Source organism: Pseudochaenichthys georgianus, chromosome 5, assembly GCF_902827115.2.
Source record: "Pseudochaenichthys georgianus chromosome 5, fPseGeo1.2, whole genome shotgun sequence".
NCBI lineage: Eukaryota > Metazoa > Chordata > Actinopteri > Perciformes > Channichthyidae > Pseudochaenichthys > Pseudochaenichthys georgianus.
In genome coordinates, this window is record NC_047507.1 from 45,218,580 (window position 1) to 45,239,157 (window position 20,578).

General features: G+C 40.7%; 1 protein-coding gene across 1 annotated transcript in view; it reads left to right on the forward strand.

Annotated features, from left to right (window-relative positions):
* LOC117446707 (receptor-type tyrosine-protein phosphatase gamma-like) overlaps positions 1-20,578 on the forward strand; it is a 673,776-nt gene that overhangs the window by 413,253 nt on the left and 239,945 nt on the right.

Consider the following 20,578-nt stretch of genomic DNA (forward strand, 5'->3'; position numbering starts at 1 on the left):
GGGCCGCAGGTTCCCCCAGGCCCGGTTCCCCCAGGCCCGGTTCCAGAACAAAATGACTAAGGGTGCATCTGAGATTAGAGAGGGTGCAGTGGTAAAGTGCTATTTTTATAAGTGGGGAGTGTACCTAACACCCTCTATGGGGGTCCTCACCTCCTCTTCGGGGGTCCGGGGGCATGCTCCCCCGGGAAGATTTTTTTTTTTAAATATTGAAGTTAAAACCATCAATCTGGTGCACTTTGAGAGCAACATTAAGAGATCTATGGATCTATGTGCTCTTTGCTTGATTCATGGCTTCCCAGTCCCTTATCACGTAGCCTATAAGAGCATGGCGCCAGTTGTTGTAGCCAGTTGTGGTGAAGGCATCTGACTTACTTGAACTGAAATGTCTACATGCATGGCAGAAGATGGCATCTTTTTCACATGAATATTCCAGCCAATCTCTGTTTTGAAACCATGAGCTGCAAAATGAGCGCCTCACCCCACTGTACAGGCGAGTTGGGTACTTTTTTAGATATACCTGTGCAGGCTCTGTTTTGCAGAGGTCCTCTGGCACTTGCGGGCCGCCGAGGGGTGGCGGTGTTTGGGGTAACGAAGACGGCTGTGGCTGCTCCGCCTCTGTGGGCGAGGCGGGCAAAGCCGGCGAGTCGGGCAGGAGGACGTTCGTGTCCACGACAGTAACGTAATGTCCCCATGATCTGAACTGTTATTACCTGCAGTAGATGCAGTCAGTGTTTGCTGGCGATAAGGGCTGGTTGTTTTAACCATTTTCTGATCCATCATTGACTGCTGTGTAAGCACCTTGCAGATGATGAATGTGCAGTGGCACAGGTCACGCGCACCTGACATAATAACGTTACTTACCGTTTAAATTGATAAAAATAAATGCAGCAGACAATGTTATTTAACCACAATTACAATTTATTTTATTTCAACTATATTCTTCTTCTTCTTCTTCTTCTTCTTCTTCTTCTTCTTCTTCTTCTTCTTCTTCTTCTTCTTCTTATTAATACTACTATTGTTAATACTACTATTGTTAATACTACTATTGTTAATACTACTATTGTTACTAATAGTAGGCAAAATGTAATTTTTTTCACTTTTAATTTATTTTTTTTTACTTTTAATTTTTCAAATGAGGGTGCATAACGACTCAACTGAGGGTGCAATGCACCCTTATGCACCCCCGTAGAACCGGGCCTGGGTTCCCCACCCCTGACTTACAGCATCCAGGTGACTTTTCAGAGTTGTTGTACCACCGTGGTAGGCCAGTTTCTTGTCGCATATTTGGCACACTGCCAAATTCATTCTTCTTACTGTGGTCCAATTTAAAATGGTCCCACACAGCTGAAGTCTTCGGCATTTTGTGTTCAGGTGTGTGAAGCGAGGTGAAGCGTGCCGTTTGCGTTCGTGACTGTGAGTGAACGCGATGTCAGGATCACAGGCTGAGATTGTATATATTTCCGCATTTAAACAGTGCAATTCAAAAGTATAAATATAGTATAAGAATATGGCAATATTCGGGTACAGCCCTTCACAAAGTTATTTTCCAACTCAGTTCAATCCTGCCGGGAAAATGGTCGCTTAATATGCCGGGTTGCTGGGCCGGTTGTGTGCATTAAACTCTGTACAAAAAAATAGGTTGCTTAAAAAAGTCAGTTTAAAACGCCATTTAAAAGCAAATTGCTCGTAATAGAACTGGTCTCGGGCCTGTCGGGAGAGTTTCCCTCCGTCAACGGTAAAATCACATCTTGCACTTGCCCTAATAAAACCCAAACTAAATTAGCCACTTGCATAAGTTAATTTAAAAGACCATAAAACCACCTTAAAACTGTTAGTCCTACCTTTGTGAGAGGGAGAAGACCAGTGACAGTCATACTTGCCAACCCTCCCGATTTTCGCGGGACACTCCCGATTTCCTCCCGGGGTAATATTTCTCCCGATTTCTGACAAAATCAGATTTACCTGTTTCCACTCTGACTTTAATACAGCTACACCATTGTTAGGTTTCCATGGTAGCGTGTCTCTTTAGTAGCGCGCACAACTGAAAGTCTGAGAGGGTGAGGAAGATAGTCACAGAAAACAGAACAAGAATCGACAACTCGACCCTCTCACTCCTTTCCTGTATAATACAGGTCCAGCCCACACATATGCTCCATCAAGACAGTGCACTTACAACTACAATAAGCATGTTAATGAGCCCCACTGGGCTCTGGTTTCAGACAGAGGGTAAAAGAGGTGCTGCAGCACAGGCATTATGAGAAAAATATAGAACTTTTTGAACATTAAAGCATGGAGACATGTCCCAGCAGGACAGGACTCTTTAAAGTAGAGAAACTACATAATGATATACACCTGAACATCAGCAGGAGAGGACTCTTTAAAGTAGAGACACTCCATACAGATATTCAGCAGGAGAGGACTCTTTAAAGTAGAGACACTACATACTGATATACACTTGTACATCAGCAGGAGAGGACTCTTTAAAGTAGAGACACTACATACTGATATACACCTGAACATCAGCAGGAGAGGACTCTTTAAAGTAGAGACACTACATACTGATATACACCTGAACATCAGCAGGAGAGGACTCTTTAAAGTAGAGACACTACATACTGATATACACCTGAACATCAGCAGGAGAGGACTCTTTAAAGTAGAGACAATCCATACTGATATACACCTGAACATCAGCAGGAGAGGACTCTTTAAAGTAGAGACACTACATACTGATATACACCTGAACATCAGCAGGAGAGGACTCTTTAAAGTAGAGACACTACATACTGATATACACCTGAACATCAGCAGGAGAGGACTCTTTAAAGTAGAGACACTACATACTGATATCCACCTGAACATCAGCAGGAGAGGACTCTTTAAAGTAGAGACAGTACATACTGATATACACCTGAACATCAGCAGGAGAGGACTCTTTAAAGTAGAGACAGTACATACTGATATACACCAGAACATCAGCAGGAGAGGACTCTTTAAAGTAGAGACACTACATACTGATATACTCCTGAACATCAGCAGGAGAGGACTCTTTAAAGTAGAGACACTACATACTGATATACACCTGAACATCAGCAGGAGAGGACTCTTTAAAGTAGAGACACTACATACTGATATACACCTGAACATCAGCAGGAGAGGACTCTTTAAAGTAGAGACACTACATACTGATATACACCTGAACATCAGCAGGAGAGGACTCTTTAAAGTAGAGACACTACATACTGATATACACCTGAACATCATCAGGAGAGGACTCTTTAAAGTAGAGACACTACATAGACCTGAAAATGAACATAATAGCTCCTATTACGCTTCTTTAAGAGTGGTAAAAGACAGAACAAGCTTTTGGATCTGTTTTATGATTACATGAACCAACAACATATGAACCATTGCATTCCAACATGACCCTCTTATCCCTGATTCAATGCGTCTGTTTAGATTCAGCCAGTTTTAGTTTAGAGTGATTCATTCTTTGTTCTTTTACTTACTACTTGAAGAGAGTTGTTCACAGTGATAGATAGACTCTGGTTACGTTGTAGAATGAATGCATGCACATTGAGTTTCCAGGTGGTGTGTTAGCTTTAAATCAGCTCGCCCTCCCCTCCCTCAGAAACCACTTAGAACATCTATAATAATGATGCATTAAGGTGTCAGCAGCTCCGGCGGCCTTATTCATCACTGCTGCCTGCTCACGGTGAGAGACTGTCTCCTGTGCTTACCTTCCCACATGCTCCATTGAGTACATTACACTACATCACATCTGTGTTTGATGATGATCACACACACACACACACACACACACACACACACACACACACACACACACACACACACACACACACACACACACATATCCATACGCACGCACATACACCCTCATGCACGCACAGAGGTGGGAAAAGTACTCTTGTACTTGAGTAAAAGTAGAAGTACTCAGATCTTGTACTTGAGTAAAAGTAGAAGTACTCAGATCTTGTACTTGAGTAAAAGTAGATGTATTCAGATGTTGTACTTAAGTAAAAGTAGAAGTACCAGAGTGTAGGAATACTCTGTTACAGTAAAAGTCCTGCATTCAAAATGTTCCTCAAGTGAAAGTATAAAAGTATTCTCATCTAAATATAGTGAAAGACAGTGAAGTAGTCGTTGTGCAGATTGGTCCATTTCAGAATAATATATATGATATGTTTATAATGATTGATCATGAAAGTGTTCTCAAAGCTGGTGAAGGTGCAGCTAGTCTGAAGTACTTCGTAGACTGCAGGGTAGCTGGTGAAGGTGCAGCTAGTCTGAAGTACTTTGTAGACTGCAGGGTAGCTGGTGGATTTACTCCAGGTGGAACTAAAGTCTGATTCAACACTTGGTTAGATTTCACATCATGAAGTAACTAAAGGTATTAAATACATGCAGTGGAGTCAAAGTAAATGATTAACTCTACATTTTAGTGGAGTAAAAGTATAAAGTAGTATCAAATGGAAATACTCAAGTAAACTTGAGTTAATGTACTTAGTTACTGCCCACTTCGGTGCACTCTCACACACGTTCTGAGGTGATTGATCTCATCAAGCATTCACAACTACAAACAACTGCAGACATACAAACATAAAAGCATCTTGTGGACAAACACCAACATACATATAGCTCCAACTAATGTAATTATTGTTTCACTTACTTACTTTTCTAGTTTTCTGATTTATTGAATAAAACCAAAAACCTTCAGTGTGTGATTTTGACTGTCTGTCACTTTGGGATGTTGTTCTGGACGTGAGACCCGATGTGGTCCTGTTCTCTCAGGGTGGAGGGAGCAGCAGGTATTTTTAACCAAGGCCTCGGACCACCCATCAGCTCTGACTCCAGGTTGCAGCCGGTCTAGGACAGGCCTCAGACATGAAGATGATAAAGTAGAGATGCGACCCTGCCTGCCTCGGAGCGACGGGGCGTCCCCCTCTCCAAAGTGTTTTTCTGGGCAGAACATAAATCAGTTGTTTGGTGTTGTTCAGATGTACTGCTTCCAGGCTTGAAGGTGTCTCTACCTCTCCCACTCAGGCGTTTGAACCCCAGGAAGCTGATCACCGAGAGGGAGACAGGCTTCCTCCTCCTCTCCCTCCCGACTCCTCACAGAGCAACATGTATTCACCTTCCTCTTTCACTCCATGGCTACAAATGATAGCCTGTCCTTCCTCCTGCCATTGATAAGGGTGTCTTTATATCCAGGTGGATCATAGGAATCACAGAGAGTGGAGAGTAGGAAGACAGAGCTCTCAGATATTACAGAGCTATTATGGAGCCAGTGGGGGTTATTGATCCACGAGGAGACTTAGTTCAAAGACATTCCAAAGACAACCATGAGCACGAAGTACTGACTCCCCCCGCTGCAACATGACAGACTCACTGAGCCCCACGCACGTCTCCCTGTGGCTGGATTCATGAGCAGCGCATCCAAGTGATTGAAGACTGTTTCATTTGTGATGAAACATTTATCCAGAAAAGTCTATGAAACAAGTCCTTCCTCTTTAGCGTGCGCTGGGACTGGTTCTGTGATCAGCACTGAGCAGAGCTGACTTCTGAAGAGAGAGTTACGACACAAATGGATCACTTTGAGGGACATGGCGTTTATATTGTTTTGGTTCAACTGTGCCCATTCATTGCTCAGGCGTAAGATACAGCTATTGTAGTGGGAAATGCACAAGCTGTAGAATCTACTTGAATAACACAACATATTTGTTATTTATATATAAATAATCCATGCACCCTGTATTTGTCTTGGCCCAGCAGACTACCAGCTACATGTGGACTTGATGTCTGTTATACTCTTTAGAAGGACATCTTGGGCCTATTGAATAATGAGACCAAGTTGGAGTCAGTCTGTTTCAGAGAAAGAAAGAAAGGAAGTCATGTGAAACAGTGTGATGCGATATGACTGGGAATCCTTGTAGTTGCAAATCATCAGGTTTCAGTATGAACACTTTTAGACAATTGACAGTATTTGTCTCTTCATCCACCATCTCATTTAAATAAAAACTCTAACTTTATCGAGCAGCCATATATGGAGCCATACCCAATCTTTATGTGCCACATAAAACTGGAGTTTTGAATTATTCTGCTTTTATTTATTATTTCCCCAGATTTCAGAACGTGGCTGCAGGGAATTGCTTTCATTCACAAGAAGTAAACAAGAGCATTAGAGTGGTCCAACTCTGGTGCTGGCTGATAAGGCCTGGCTTTCATTCAGCCTTCCAGTTCATCCCAGAGAACAGCCACGCTTTTCCCAACTCAACTGGGAAAAGCATTGATTCATGGAGCTGGCGCTATGTTCTGTCAAGGAAAGGGGGAGTAACTGGTCCTTTGAAGCAGCAATAAGATTCCCTTTGAACCTAATGGCCCACACTATGAAAACCGTTGTGGAGGAAAGTAGAAAACGAGGGTTACGTATGGTAACCCTTGTTATATAAAACACAGGCGGAGCCCTATACTGGACTCTATGTGTACTCCCCTTGATCCTATCATTGCAAGCATTCATCCACTGAGACTTTCTAGACCGTAGCCGGCCCCGGGGCGGGCCTACCTGAAATGTGCGCGCATCTCACCGCATAAAAAGGAGGCCTTGCCTCCTGACTGTCATCCTCCACTCTCTTCAGCAAGCAGCATAGGACAGACAGGGCCCCTGAGAAGAGGGCTCCGCCTGTGTTTATATAACACGGGTTACCATACGTAAACCCATCGTTATATCTCTCACAGGCTCCGCCCTCTACTGGACTATATGGGTAGAGTGGGCGGAGCCCCGTGTATACACGCGCTGTCGTCCAACAACAACACTGTTTCCATCTCACTGTCTCTGACCGGCTTTCTAGTTAGCAGCCGCTGAGCCTCACTCACCTCTCCCTCGGTCGGGCTGCGGCTGGACAGAGCACCACTTTGACGAGCTTACCCCGTGGAGGTGTGCTCTGACGTGGAGGACTCCCCCCCCCCCCCCGGGGAAAGAGTCCTCCAGCCCTATGGGCCCAAGTGCGCGTCACGTTCCCCCGGGGCCCCGAGGAAACGTAAGCGCATTACGCCCGGGGGGGGGGGGGGTCAGATGCCCTCTGACCCACAGCCCCCCTCCCTCCTCACCAGTCCTGCATTGCCCAGCAAGCACAGATGATGAAAAGGAGCCAGAACATGTCCAAGAATAACACTTGTATGAAGAGGCCTGGCGTGACCAAGACGCCACCCGGGCATCTGCCCTCCACACTCACGCCGTTAAATACGGGCTGTTGACACAGCCATGGCTCGTGAGAGTGTGGCACGGACCCCCGTAGGCATCGTGCAGATGCACTCGACAAGAGCCAGCCGTGCCAAGGAGACGTAAATACGTTTCTTGCACACAGGAGGCCATAGGACAGGAGAGTGAAGTTGTCTGCATTTTCGAAGTGTGTAGTTACCTTGTTCAGGAGGTGCCTAAAGTATCGACAAACACTGGATCTGGATGTAGTAGAACTTTTAAATGCCTTTGAAAGAAGGAGCAATATTGCGACCCAAAAAGTTCTGCTAGTTTAGGGGCATAACGCACATTCAGCTCTGAAGTAAGTCTGGCCCTCTGATTGGTCACATTTCCTCACAGATTAGGCTGAAAGATTCAGATGGGGTTTTACTTATAGTAGTGCCACCCTAGGTATGATTTTGAACTGTATGAGGCAGTGCCTGGCATTAAGGGGTAACAGATACTCACATAGTACAAGGCCTTCCTTTCCCAGGTGTGCTCCCTCTGCTATTCCTTGGTGTATACAGTTTTGTAAGCAACTGTGTCCATAGTCTTGTAGTACGTCATAGATACATGACACTGTATGTCTCTCTGCTAACAGTCCTCTCAGACAGTGGTCGAGCTTGTCAGGTGTTGCAGTCTCGAGTCATGCAGGTGGGTCCTCACAAAAGCCTAATCTGGAGGTATTTAGAGAAATCCGCCCCCTAGCCAGCCCATACTCTTCCTGAGCTCTGAAATTGGGAAAAGAAAGAAAAAAATGTGCAAATGTATACCACGGATGATAAAAGTATCCGTATTATTTATCGTAGCTGCACTTACAGGATATCCGATTAAAGCTGAGGTTCCACAGATTATTTGGGTATACAGTGTCATCACTGAGTGATCCGAACTCGCGCACAGGGGAAGCAAACACAGACCATCACAACACGTACCTTTACGTAGAAAAGAAACTCGGCTGAATCGTTATCCATAGGTTGATAATGTTTCTGTGGAATCATTTTTTTTTATTTATATCCATAATTCAATTTTTATGTAAAGATCGGAGAGGTTAGCTGCCACCAGAAGTTATCCGCAGCTTCCAGTTGTGGGCTATGCGTCAGTCTCACACACACACATTACCAAATAAGGAGTATGTGGGAGTTCCCCTCGATTCCATTGGCTCTGACGGTTCGAAAGAGATGTCAATCAGCAAAATCGAGCAAGGGGGGCCAGAGATAGGTCAAATCCACCCAAATGACCCCAGAAGAGTTTTCTTTTTGCTAAATCTCTCTAAAAAGGTCAACTTTCACTTGTTTTGCATCAATCTTGATATTGTATCTGTTGTCACAGCCATAAGGCATACACGGGTCCCTTAGATTGTGTCTTTTGATGTAATCTCTACATCTCCCTCCAGCGATATAACCGCAGTGGCACTGCTCCCCACCCCAACCCAGCCTCAAATCTGCCCCCGTCAAAATGAAAATAGAAACCAAAACAGAAACATACATATCCTCTGCATGACCAAAGTTGAACTCTAAGGAGTGTGGCCGATCCTCCTCCCCAGACATCCAAGTTCTCCTGCAGCTACATATCCCCCAGTTCTTAATCACTATCATACTGTCCTTCCACTGTTGCTCCACCTTAATAATAAACCCAAAACCACCACATAAGGTGTTCAGATAAGCTCAGCAATATATGGAACTGAGCCTTGCCCATGTATAAAACGAAAACATCATTAAGAAATAGGCTATTCAGATTGATTGTACTTTGTTTCTTTGTTAAGTCGGACTCGGAACTTGTCAGATGTGTTCACTATAGGAGTGTATAATTGTGTACTCATCTAGTAGAGCGAGACTGAGGGCTCAGGGAGAAACAGCCTCAACACTAACAACAACCAAAACAGAGGTATATTTAACATGGTTTCCACCTAGTGCAAGCCTCCTCATATGTATCAGCTCAGTAAGAGCAGTATTAAGGCAAACATAGACCTATGCCCACGAACAGAAGAGGGCAGAACTTTGGTGTAATAATGACTTGTTAGACGCTTTTATCCAAAGTGACTTACATGCTCAACACTGTGGGACAATCCATACAGGAGCAATTGGGGTGAAGTGTCTCAGTGACACAGACGACATGCTGACTGCAGTGGAACTGCGAACTTGCTATCCTTCTGATTCGAGATCAGCGCATTAACCCACTGCGCCACAACGTCTCCTCTAATAATAAAAGACCCCTGAGTAACATGTATAGTGAAAAAACCTGTATAAACACACGCGTTAACAATAGCCACACATTTAGTTCACTTATATGAAACTCACGTTAGGGACTCTTTTTCGGTCAGTCTCTGGAAAATCAAAGTTTAAAAGTCTTTCATCTTGCTCCGGAATGGAGTGCATCATCTTACTCCTCCTCCTGCAGACCCGAAGAGGACGTTCCGCGTATTGCCGACCTCCTCCGTGAGTCTGCAAAGAACCTCTCTGAGCCGCTGTGTGACGCTCGTAAGCCTAGTCCTCCTGGTTTGGGTGAACGCAGCTTCGGCGTTTAGCGACTTCAGTCGTGGAGGTCCACTGAAGATCGTGTATCCGCTGACCCTGGAATGTTCAGGTCTCTGGTAGAGATCACCTTCTTCATGATGTCTTCAAAAGCGTACAGTAGTGTACCCGGGCGATCAGGTGGTTTTGTCCCCAGCGCGTCTCCGTAGGGCTCTATGGGCTACTGTCTATTTTGGGTGCCTTTTTCCAAGCCTAGCGTCTCCTTCAGCAGTTCTGCCACAATAAGCCTTGTTCTCTGTCCATTTTCTTCCCTTCTTTACCCCGGGCCACTCTACAGGTTTTGCCTCTTCGAACGGCCTTTCCAAGTCGAGGCATTTTTCGGAGAGAGTTCCCACTTGCTCACAGAGTGTCTTGACCGTACTTTCCAGCTCCTGCACTATATCTGAGAGCCGTTCGCCCGTTCGGTTAGCTCCTTTACGTGGGCTTTTGTGAGCGCTAACCCGAGGGCTGTTAGTGTTGTTATCGTTATTTCTCCTCTCACTGTAGTAGTTACCTCTGAAAATCTCAGTCACGTATTGTACGGCAAATCTCCGACTTGACTAGCGTCAGCTCTGCATGGAGTGCTGCTATAGCCCCGAGTGTGCTACTGTCGGTCCGTTGCCCGTCCAGCCACTCCGGAGGCCCCTTCGTTAGTTGAGCCCGATGCTTCATTAGGGCCTGGTTCGCGCCTGCTCTGGTCGAATTTTACATTGCTCTTTTCGGCATTCACAACGGATTTTCTCCTTTTAGTGTCACAGATCTATTAGACTTTTCTCAAACTCTAAAATGTGTGGTTTTGTCGAGAAATATAGTTTTTAACTCGAAATGTGTGCGAGCACTGGAGAGTGCGTCATCGCTCTACCGGAGTCAGTAGAACATGTTGTATCTGAGACCTAAATATATTGATGAAAACAGTATAATATATATTTAAATAATAATCAATATAGTGTAATGTAACCAAGTACATTTACTCAAGTACTGTAACTTATTAAAAAAATGTAGGTACCGTTACTTTACTTGAGTATTTCCACTATGCTACTTTATACGTTTTACACTACATTTACTTTACAGAGTTAGTTACTAGTCAGTCATGTCAATGAATGCATTAATATCTATTATTATAGGTTAAGCTACCCAGTAGTATATACATTATTTCAAATAAACCCCATCTTTACAGAGTGCAACGTTGAAATGATGAACACATTAATTCATCAATGATCAGGATGAAATAGTTTAAAATAGATGGTGCTTGAATGGACCATTCTGCATAACAAGTACAAGTACTTTTACTTACGGTACTTGCACTTACAGGTTAATGCTTGTACTTTTGTTATTTTACTTAAGTACATGTTTTAATGCAGGAATTTTACTGAATTGAACGGAGTACTTTTAAACGGATGTATTGTTACTTTTACTCCTTCGTCCTCTGGGCTCATCTAGGAACAGTGTGCACCACAGACAGCCGTCATCAGGGAGCCGTTGGTGACGGACAGATGAAGTTGTTGCTGGCGGTCTGTTCTCTGTGTGTGTGTGTGTGTGTGTGTGTGTGTGTGTGTGTGTGTGTGTGTGTGCTACCAACGTTTGTCATTGATAACCCACTGGAAATTGTCAAATCTTTTGGTCTTGATTATTTCCCCTTTTTTAATTAATAAGAAAACAATCACTTATTTCCCATGCTTTAACTGTATAGTATGCGTTTGTTTCAACGTGTGGTTGAAGGTACACTATAAGCTCCTTAAAGTGACAGTTGTTATGGCTGCACCATTCCATCTGATGAACGTTGGTGTGTTTGAGACAATAGGATAAATACATGTGTGTAGATAGAACAAGTACCAAGTTAGGTTGAGGAGTCATTAAGATACATGATTATAGATGGAAATATTCCTATTTGCACACAGATGCTTAAATGTTGTTTTTTCAACTATCATCAACCTCATTTCCAGCAGTAAAGGCTGTTTCAGCGAAGGGCTGATAAAGCAGCTTTCACTGCACGCCCAGAAAAAGCAAAGATTGCATATCTCTGTGTTTAGTTTGATGTATAATTATACAGCTGCATAATGATTATCACGTTATAAGGACATAACATGTCAAATATGTATGTGATATCTGGCTTGTATTAAAGGTATAAAGTAGAAGAAAAATGGAGTAAAAATGTCAAGCAAGAAACAGAGGAGTTGAAATGAACACATTTTGGAAGGGGTTGTTATCCTGCTGACTGCTCTCAGCTCTGTGCTGGAAACGCTCCACAGTAAACCTTCCGAGCTCAGTCCTGAACCCTCAGTCTGCTGTTTATATTCCATTTAATCACAGATGTACGACATTTATGTAGCTGTTAGTCTACAACATGGCATCCCACAGTGCTGCTGTCCGTTAAAACCTTGCTTCTCTTCATTATCAACACTTACGGAATGGACTGAAAGCCTCTCAACCTGTTAAGCCCTGAGCCTGTTTTTCAGGTCTCAGGCTCGAAAATGACATTCCAGAACAATTGACTATAACTTCACTTCTAAAAGGGGTAAATTAATAATCTTTTTTCTCAAAGCAATGATAACCTGTGAGTTGGAAGTAAAAGAGTCAGAAATCAATATAGAATTTTTGTATTTTAAGTATATTCAGATTTAACATAGTAAAAAAACTAAATTATAGTGTCCGTCCAAAGATAAACCATTACTTATAGTGAAAAGCACCCTTGATGATGGGATGGTAGACTAAAAGGCTTTAGGAATCCAAACTATAACATATAATAAGTTACCCCTGTATCAAGATTGATGGCAAAACAAGTGCAATTTGACCTTTTTAGAGAGGTTTAAAGAAGAAAAAAAAACCCTTCTGGGTCATTTTGGTGGATTTTCCATATCTCTGGAACCCATCCGGTCGATTTTGATGATTGACAACAACCTTTTTTATAATCGTTAGAGCCATGGGAATCGAGGGGAAGTTCCTAAAATCCATATAAACATTACCCGTTGGTGAATAGAGGTGATGCGTAGCCAGAATGCCCAAAACCGGAAGCTGTCATACTCTCGCAGCTATCATAGAAGCTATATATGAAAACTCAGTTGTTGCCATAAATATGACGATGGATTATCAGTAATCATTTCAAAGTGACACAGACACATTGGATTAACCTTCAGCAGCGTTGTTATCGTTGTAATGCCATTGAACACAACTTTTGATCAAAACAACAGCAAAGGTAAGACTGTGATGTCTGGGTTTGCTTCCCCTGCCGCAAGTTTTGATCGCACAGTGATGATACTAATACTTATAGAATCTGTGGATTCTCAGCTTGCTAGCTTATATCTTGTTTGTGCAGATCCGATAAGTAATAAAGTATTTATACCGTGAGTTCTGTGCTAAGTGCATTAGCATTTTTTTCGCTCAGGGCTCATTTAGGCGCTTCTTGTGAGACTTGTGTTTTGTTTCGGTAAAAATGGTTCGTATCGTCAGTTAGCTGAGTTTCTTCCCGTTAAGTGGGTATGACACATAAGGTTATTAAATATTAAGATGCCCTGTACGACGGAGTATTAGGGCCACACTTAGAAGAAAAAAACAGAGAGATTTCGAGAATAAAGTCGTAATAATACGAGAATAAAGTCATAGTTACGAGAACAAAGTCGTAATATTACGAGAATAAAGTCATAGTTACGAGAATAAATTCGTAATATTACGAGAATAAAGTCATAGTTACGAGAATAAAGTCATAGTTACGAGAATAATGTCGTAATATTACGAGAATAAAGTCGCAATATTATGAGAATAAAGTCATAGTTACGAGAATAAAGTCGTAATATTACTAGAATAAAGTCATAGTTACGAGAATAAAGTCGTAATATTACGAGAATAAAGTCATAGTTACGAGAATAAAGTCGTAGTTACGTGAATAAAGTCGTAATAATACGAGAATAAAGTCATAGTTACGAGAACAAAGTCGTAATATTACGAGAATAAAGTCATAGTTACGAGAATAAAGTCATAGTTACGAGAATAAAGTCGTATTAATACGAGAATAAAGTCATAGTTACGAGAATAAAGTCGTAATATTACGAGAATAAAGTCATAGTTACGAGAATAAAGTCGTAATATTACGAGAATAAAGTCATAGTTACGAGAATAAAGTCGTAATATTACGAGAATAAAGTCATAGTTATGAGAATAAAGTCGTAATAATACGAGAATAAAGTCATAGTTACGAGAATGAAGTCGTAATAATACGAGAATAAAGTCATAGTTACGAGAATAAAGTCATAATATTACGAGAATAAAGTCATAGTTACGAGAATAAAGTCGTGATATTACGAGAATAAAGTCATAGTTACGAGAATAAAGTCGTAATATTACGAGAATAAGTCATAGTTACGAGATAAAGTCATAGTTACGAGAATAAAGTCGTAATAATACGAGAATAAAGTCATAGTTACGAGAATAAAGTCGTAATATTACGAGAATAAAGTCATAGTTACGAGAATAAAGTCATAGTTACGAGAATAAAGTCGTATTAATACGAGAATAAAGTCTAGTTACGAGAATAAAGTCGTAATATTACGAGAATAAAGTCATAGTTACGAGAATAAAGTCGTAATATTATGAGAATAAAGTCATAGTTACGAGAATAAAGTCATAATATTACGAGAATAAAGTCATAGTTACGAGAATAAAGTCGTAATATTACGAGAATAAAGTCATAGTTACGAGAATAAAGTCGTAATAATACGAGAATAAAGTCATAGTTACGAGAATAAAGTCGTAATATTACGAGAATAAAGTCATAGTTACGAGAATGAAGTCGTAATAATACGAGAATAAAGTCATAGTTACGAGAATAAAGTCGTAATATTACGAGAATAAAGTCATAGTTACGAGAATAAAGTCGTAATATTACGAGAATAAAGTCATAGATACGAGAATAAAGTCGTAATATTACGAGAATAAAGTCATAGTTACGAGAATAAAGTCGTAATATTACGAGAATAAAGTCATAGTTACGAGAATAAAGTCGTAATAATACGAGAATAAAGTCATAGTTATGAGAATAAAGTCGTAACATTACGAGAATAAAGTCGTAACGTTACGAGAATAAAGTCGTAGCGTTACGAGAATAAAGTAATAATTACGAGATTAAAGTCGTAGTTTCATAAGTGACTTGAGAAGCGGACTTGGAGCAGATTGTCTCCTTTCTGCAGGAGGAAATGGTTCTGGCCGACATTACATTGCATTTAGCTGAGGCTTTTATCCAAAGCGACTTACAATAAGTGCGTTCGACCAACAAGATACACACTTGAAGAAAACAGAATCATATAAGTCAGGTTTCATAGAGCCAAAACATTTCAAGTGCTACTCAACTGGCTTTAGATAAGCCAGCCCTTTATATATATATATATATGTATATAAGTGCTTTGTTAGTAATTCTATCGCTCGAATTGGAGTCGAAAGAGATGAGTTTTCAGTCTGGGCCCGGACGATGTGGAAGCTTTCTGCTGTCCTGATTTCAATGGGGAGCTCATTCCGATTCCACTTCAAGGCTATCGTTCGACTCCTTCTGGATCCAAAGCCTTGATTACAAGTCTCATAGTTTCTTGTGAAACAACAAATCCCCTTTGAACAGCTCGTAGATGTAACCAACGATAGCCTTGTAGTCAGTTATGGTAAACATACAGCAGCACACCGATTCATATAGGTTTTTTAAACACATGCAGGAATATGGTACTTTCACTAAAGGCCCTGACACACCAACCCGATTTTGGGAGTCAGAGGCCGTCAGAGGCTGTCGGGCATTTGCGGCGCCGTAGTCAGGTTGGTGTGTCCCGCACCGTCGACCGTGACACGCCTTATTTGGACTGCCAGACCCGATGCATGGCCGATTCAACATGTTGAATCGGCCATGCATCGGGTCTGGCAGTCGGACCAAATAATCACTCTGATTGGCTGTTCAGCTAGCAAATCAGTGCATGAGAAGCGAAGCGGAAGTGAGGGATGTAAACAAACGATTTAAGAAGGCACACACAGACTGCTATTCATTTTCATCTCATCATGGCGATCTGGAATGATGCAAACGAAGACCTGCTCATCACCTTGATCCAGGAGAGGCCAGCTCTGTATGATATTACGGAGAAAAGATACTCTTCTTCTTCTCTGTCTTCCGGTTGTTGCCTCTTTTGAATGACGAATACACACTACCGCCGCCTGCTGGTAAGGAGAGTTATTGCCACTCACGCACTGAAGTCGGTGCGGTGTGTTCCCGTGCGACACATGGCCAAAACGCAGGAGAACACGGCCAGGCAACAGCCGACTTCAGCGTCGGTTAGTCCTCTGGTGACTGCTTGGTGTGTCAGGGCCTTAACACACACACACACACACACACACACACACACACACACACACACACACACACACACACACACACACACACAGCCTTTCACAGTTATGATGAGGATTGTATTTGTTTAGTTTGTTTTTACTCTAAAAGAAGCGAAGGGAGACATTTGTAAAATCACTATTATTATTATTTTTTTTTTTTTTTTTTTTTTTCTCTCCAAGGAAATGGGGAATCAGAAAATAAGCTGTATGTGATGGTTGATATGAAAGTCTCTGTTTGAAGGAAAATTGACGCCGTACATGATTGGTATCATTGTCTTGTAATGTACTGTCGAATGTCATGTTTTATGTTATTTGTGGACCCCAGGAAGATTAGCTGTTGTTATGCACCAGCTAATGGGGATCCTAATAAACTATAAACTATAGTCGGCCAGAACCATCCATTTCCTCCTGCAGAAAGGAGACAATCTCCTCCAAGTCCGTTTGGGTCTTTCTTCGAAATAATAGACATCGTTTCTTGCACAACCTTTTCAAAGTTCTAATACTTATGATAATCTGATGCTGATGTGCCAAAAGATTAAGTATTTCGTTATTTGAGAAACCTAAATTAAAGTACTGCTTCACAAGATGCTCCACATTCCTCATTGTATTGCAGGACGCTCCTGTTGTCTCCTTCTCAAGTCACTTATGAAACTACGACTTTAATCTCGTAATTATGACTTTATTCTAGTAACATTACGACTTTATTCTCGTAACTATGTCTTTATTCTCGTATTATTACGACTTTATACTCGAAATCTCCGTCTCTCTAGTACTCCGTCGTAGCCCTCAGACACAGTTCCGTGAAAAAAAAAACGTTAACAGGTTAAATCCTAAATTTCCATAAGGTATTTTTCAACATATTATTTATTGCCAAAGGTATTGTCCTATCCTGTTTTGATGGGGCAAATGAATTTCTGCAAAAAAAGATTGCTGTGGAAAAATATTAACATCTCTTATTTCTAAATAACTTTACTATATTTTACAGGTCAGTTTGGGCTCTGTGTTCTTTTACCAGTTGTAATAAAGCTCAACAAACTTTCATGAGACTCATTGCCTCTTTCGACAGTCCTTGACTCTACTTTCTCTCGTATGTCAGGAAAGATTATTACAGTTATAATAAAAAACGTTCTGCTCAAGTTTGAGCTCATGTTTATCCTAGCTGTTTCCACTGCACCTTGGCTGATGATATAAAGTAAATACCTAAATACAATATCTGTTTGTAGCACTTAAAAATGTAAGCACTTGAAGCACTTAAAATGGTTTGGCTGATTGAACGTACAAGATTCTTGCTGTTCTGAGCTTGAATGCTCATGGTTGATTCCACTTAGTGTAAGATAAGACGCTTAAATGTGAAGGTATATGACATTTAATGTGATATTAAAACTATACAGTTTCCTCTTTCTCATTGGGATAGTACACAACTGATTGTGTTGGGAAAGCATTTGCTTCATTTTATTTCTGTAAAATGTGTCAATTCTTTTTTTCTCACATTGATCCCGAAAAAGGATCCAATTTACACTTGCAGAAAAAAATCTGTGCCCAAATCAAATCACAATTGAAGAGCTGTCAGTGCCAATGGGCAGCAGGCTCTGGTTGGAGGTGTTTGTTCAGTAATCTCCGTATAACATTCTGAAGTATCGATGCTGCTGGTAGACAACATGTAGCCTGATCTGCAGAGTTTTACAGATTAGATGTGTGAACTTTTGTATTCATTTTGATAATCTGTCTATTGCATTCTTTAATCCACATTATGTCACTGTCTCATTTTGCAATGTGAACAAGCAATTGTCCCCATTATGTGGGCCAATCCTGCTGTGTTCGAACTGATCTAATTGTTCACAAGCACAATCCCCTATGTTCATTTGAATGAATACCCATTCGAGAGAATGTGTTGTTCCAGTTAAACTGTCTCTGCTATAACATGTCTTTATATCAAGCTGCTTGCCAACAGTTCACTTCTCAAGTAGATGAAATAGGGATGCACAGTGCTCTTTATGTAAGGATTAGCAAGCAGCAGAAAATGCTAGACAAGTGGTGTTGGCAGTGTGGATCTTAGCGGGGAGAGAACTGCTTTTGGCAAACAGAGAGGTGTGCCTAGAAACTACAAATGATCTAAACACATGTGCATATGAACCCAGTTTATACACGCACACACCATAATATGTTTTCATTTCAACCTTTGCTGTATGCCTAAATGCGTCATTCCTCTATATTACCATGACAACCAACAGTGCCTGAATGTGTGTGCATGTGTTCTTAGTTCTTCACTGAGCAACAACACATCACCCATTTCACAGTGTTATTGACTTCAGGCTGCAGCCCGGTTATCTCTTCACAAATAGCAGACTGACAAATGATTCATCACGTTTGCTATACACGTCTAAATATGGTAGTCCAATTATTTTGTCCAGGTAATATATTTAGATAGAGTTAATAGATGTGTAAACTAGGTTTAATAGTTTAACAGCACCCCTAAACCTAAACTGACAATGACTGCATGTACAGCTTAGTAGTGTGTTTCAGAGCTGGATGTCTTCTTCTCTGCCATAAAGCTTCAATGTTGTCCAACAACGATTACAACTCATACATGAGCCACACTGTTGCCATGAGTGACCTTCATTAGCATGAACACACTGCAGTTTATCTCCACCCAATCCCACACGCATCCTGCTGATTTTGATTCTTGTTTAGGATATAAGAGCAGACCACTCAGTATGTCAAAGTGTCCTTGGACAGACTTTAAAACCTAAAGTGTATGAGTGTGTTTTCAACATAAGTGTGCTACCTTGTATGGAGTTGTCATATCAGTAAACTGAGTATGTTTGCAATCATACTGATGTTTTGGTTTCACATGCACTGTATCATTTTTTTTATCATATCACAGTAAATTACTGGCTACTAGTTGCATAGATTTCACGGTAATTTACTGTAAATATTTCACAGTCATTTACTGTAGATATTTCACAGTAATTTACTGTAGATATTGTACAGTAAATTAGAATAAAAGTACAACTACATACTGTGACTTTACAGTTGCCATGCCCATGGAAGTACTGTGAAATAGCAGTACAGAGCTGTGGTATTAAGGTACCTTGCTGTATATCAATTACAGTAATTACCAGTATTTTCACACTTTTACTGTAAAAGTAATGCAACACAGTAGCCAGTAATTTACTGTAAATAATACTATAATATATTGTACATTTTAATAGTTAACTGGGATTTTACCCTACACAATTGAATCTGCTCAATCAACAAAGAAAAACAAAGAAAATACCCATTTTAACTTTGTATTCCTCCATTCAAGTGCAAAGTACATTTCACATGAAACTTTCTACAGACTGTGAGTGTCTTACATTAGTCCTGGACATGTCTACATAGACATCCACTCAAAGTCAAGGAGTTTTCTAAAGAATGTGCTGACATGGGGGTTTATAACGCCACGCTTCTTCTTGGCTTTTGAGCCCGTCTCAGGCTCAGGAAGCACCTGAAAACAATAAGCCAAGACAACAACTTTACATTTTACATAGATTTATTTACATTTATTTTAAGGCACATGCAGTGGTGCCCCTTTCAATTTAAGTAAAACCTGCACCAAATAAATAAATTAGTATTTAAAGCCAAGCAAGAGCGATAAAAGCAAGAAAATCATTTAATGTGTTGTTATCACAGAGGATGGTCTGAATACAGAATGTTACTGTGAAATAATACAGTAACATGTTGTGAAATCCTGTTCATCATTGATCCTGTACATTCACAGTAATTAACTGTGCCTGCATTGATTTCACTGTGAAATTCAAAATGACAGTATTATATTGTGAACATTACAGGTAAAGACTGTAAAGTGGTAAAACAGTAATTTATTGTAAAATATTACAGCTAAATATTGTGAAATCATGGTAATATTTTACAGTGTGGGACAAAAATGTATTAGGAACATATTGTGATATATCAAAAACTAATGTAATCAGTGACTTCACACCGCTATAATAAACCCTTTCAAATACATAGATTATTAATATTAATTATAAAAAACATTGTCCAGCTGTTTAAGAATTCAATGACATTCAATGACTATTTGAAATTGAATGAATTGCCTTTATAGAAATGTTCCCTACTAGAACAAAAAACAATAATGTTAAAAACAGACTGACACATTTTAGTTATATGACAAAAGGGAAGGAAAAAGGAAAATATTTTGGATGTGTTGTGTTGTTCACTGACCCATCGCCTTTTTTCCTGCATCACGGCAAAAAGATCAAGAGTTTCAGGTTTTCTCCATTCCTGCAATTACGCAAAGATAAATCATATGAAACCCAGAGCTGTTTATTCCATGTTACCTTGTTTAGCCCACATTGCTTAGAGAGAATCGAACAGCCATCCTGCCACGTGTCCTTAGCTCATTAGTTTCAAATGAGAGCGCACAACTATCCATCAATAGGTTGTGCTGATGGTG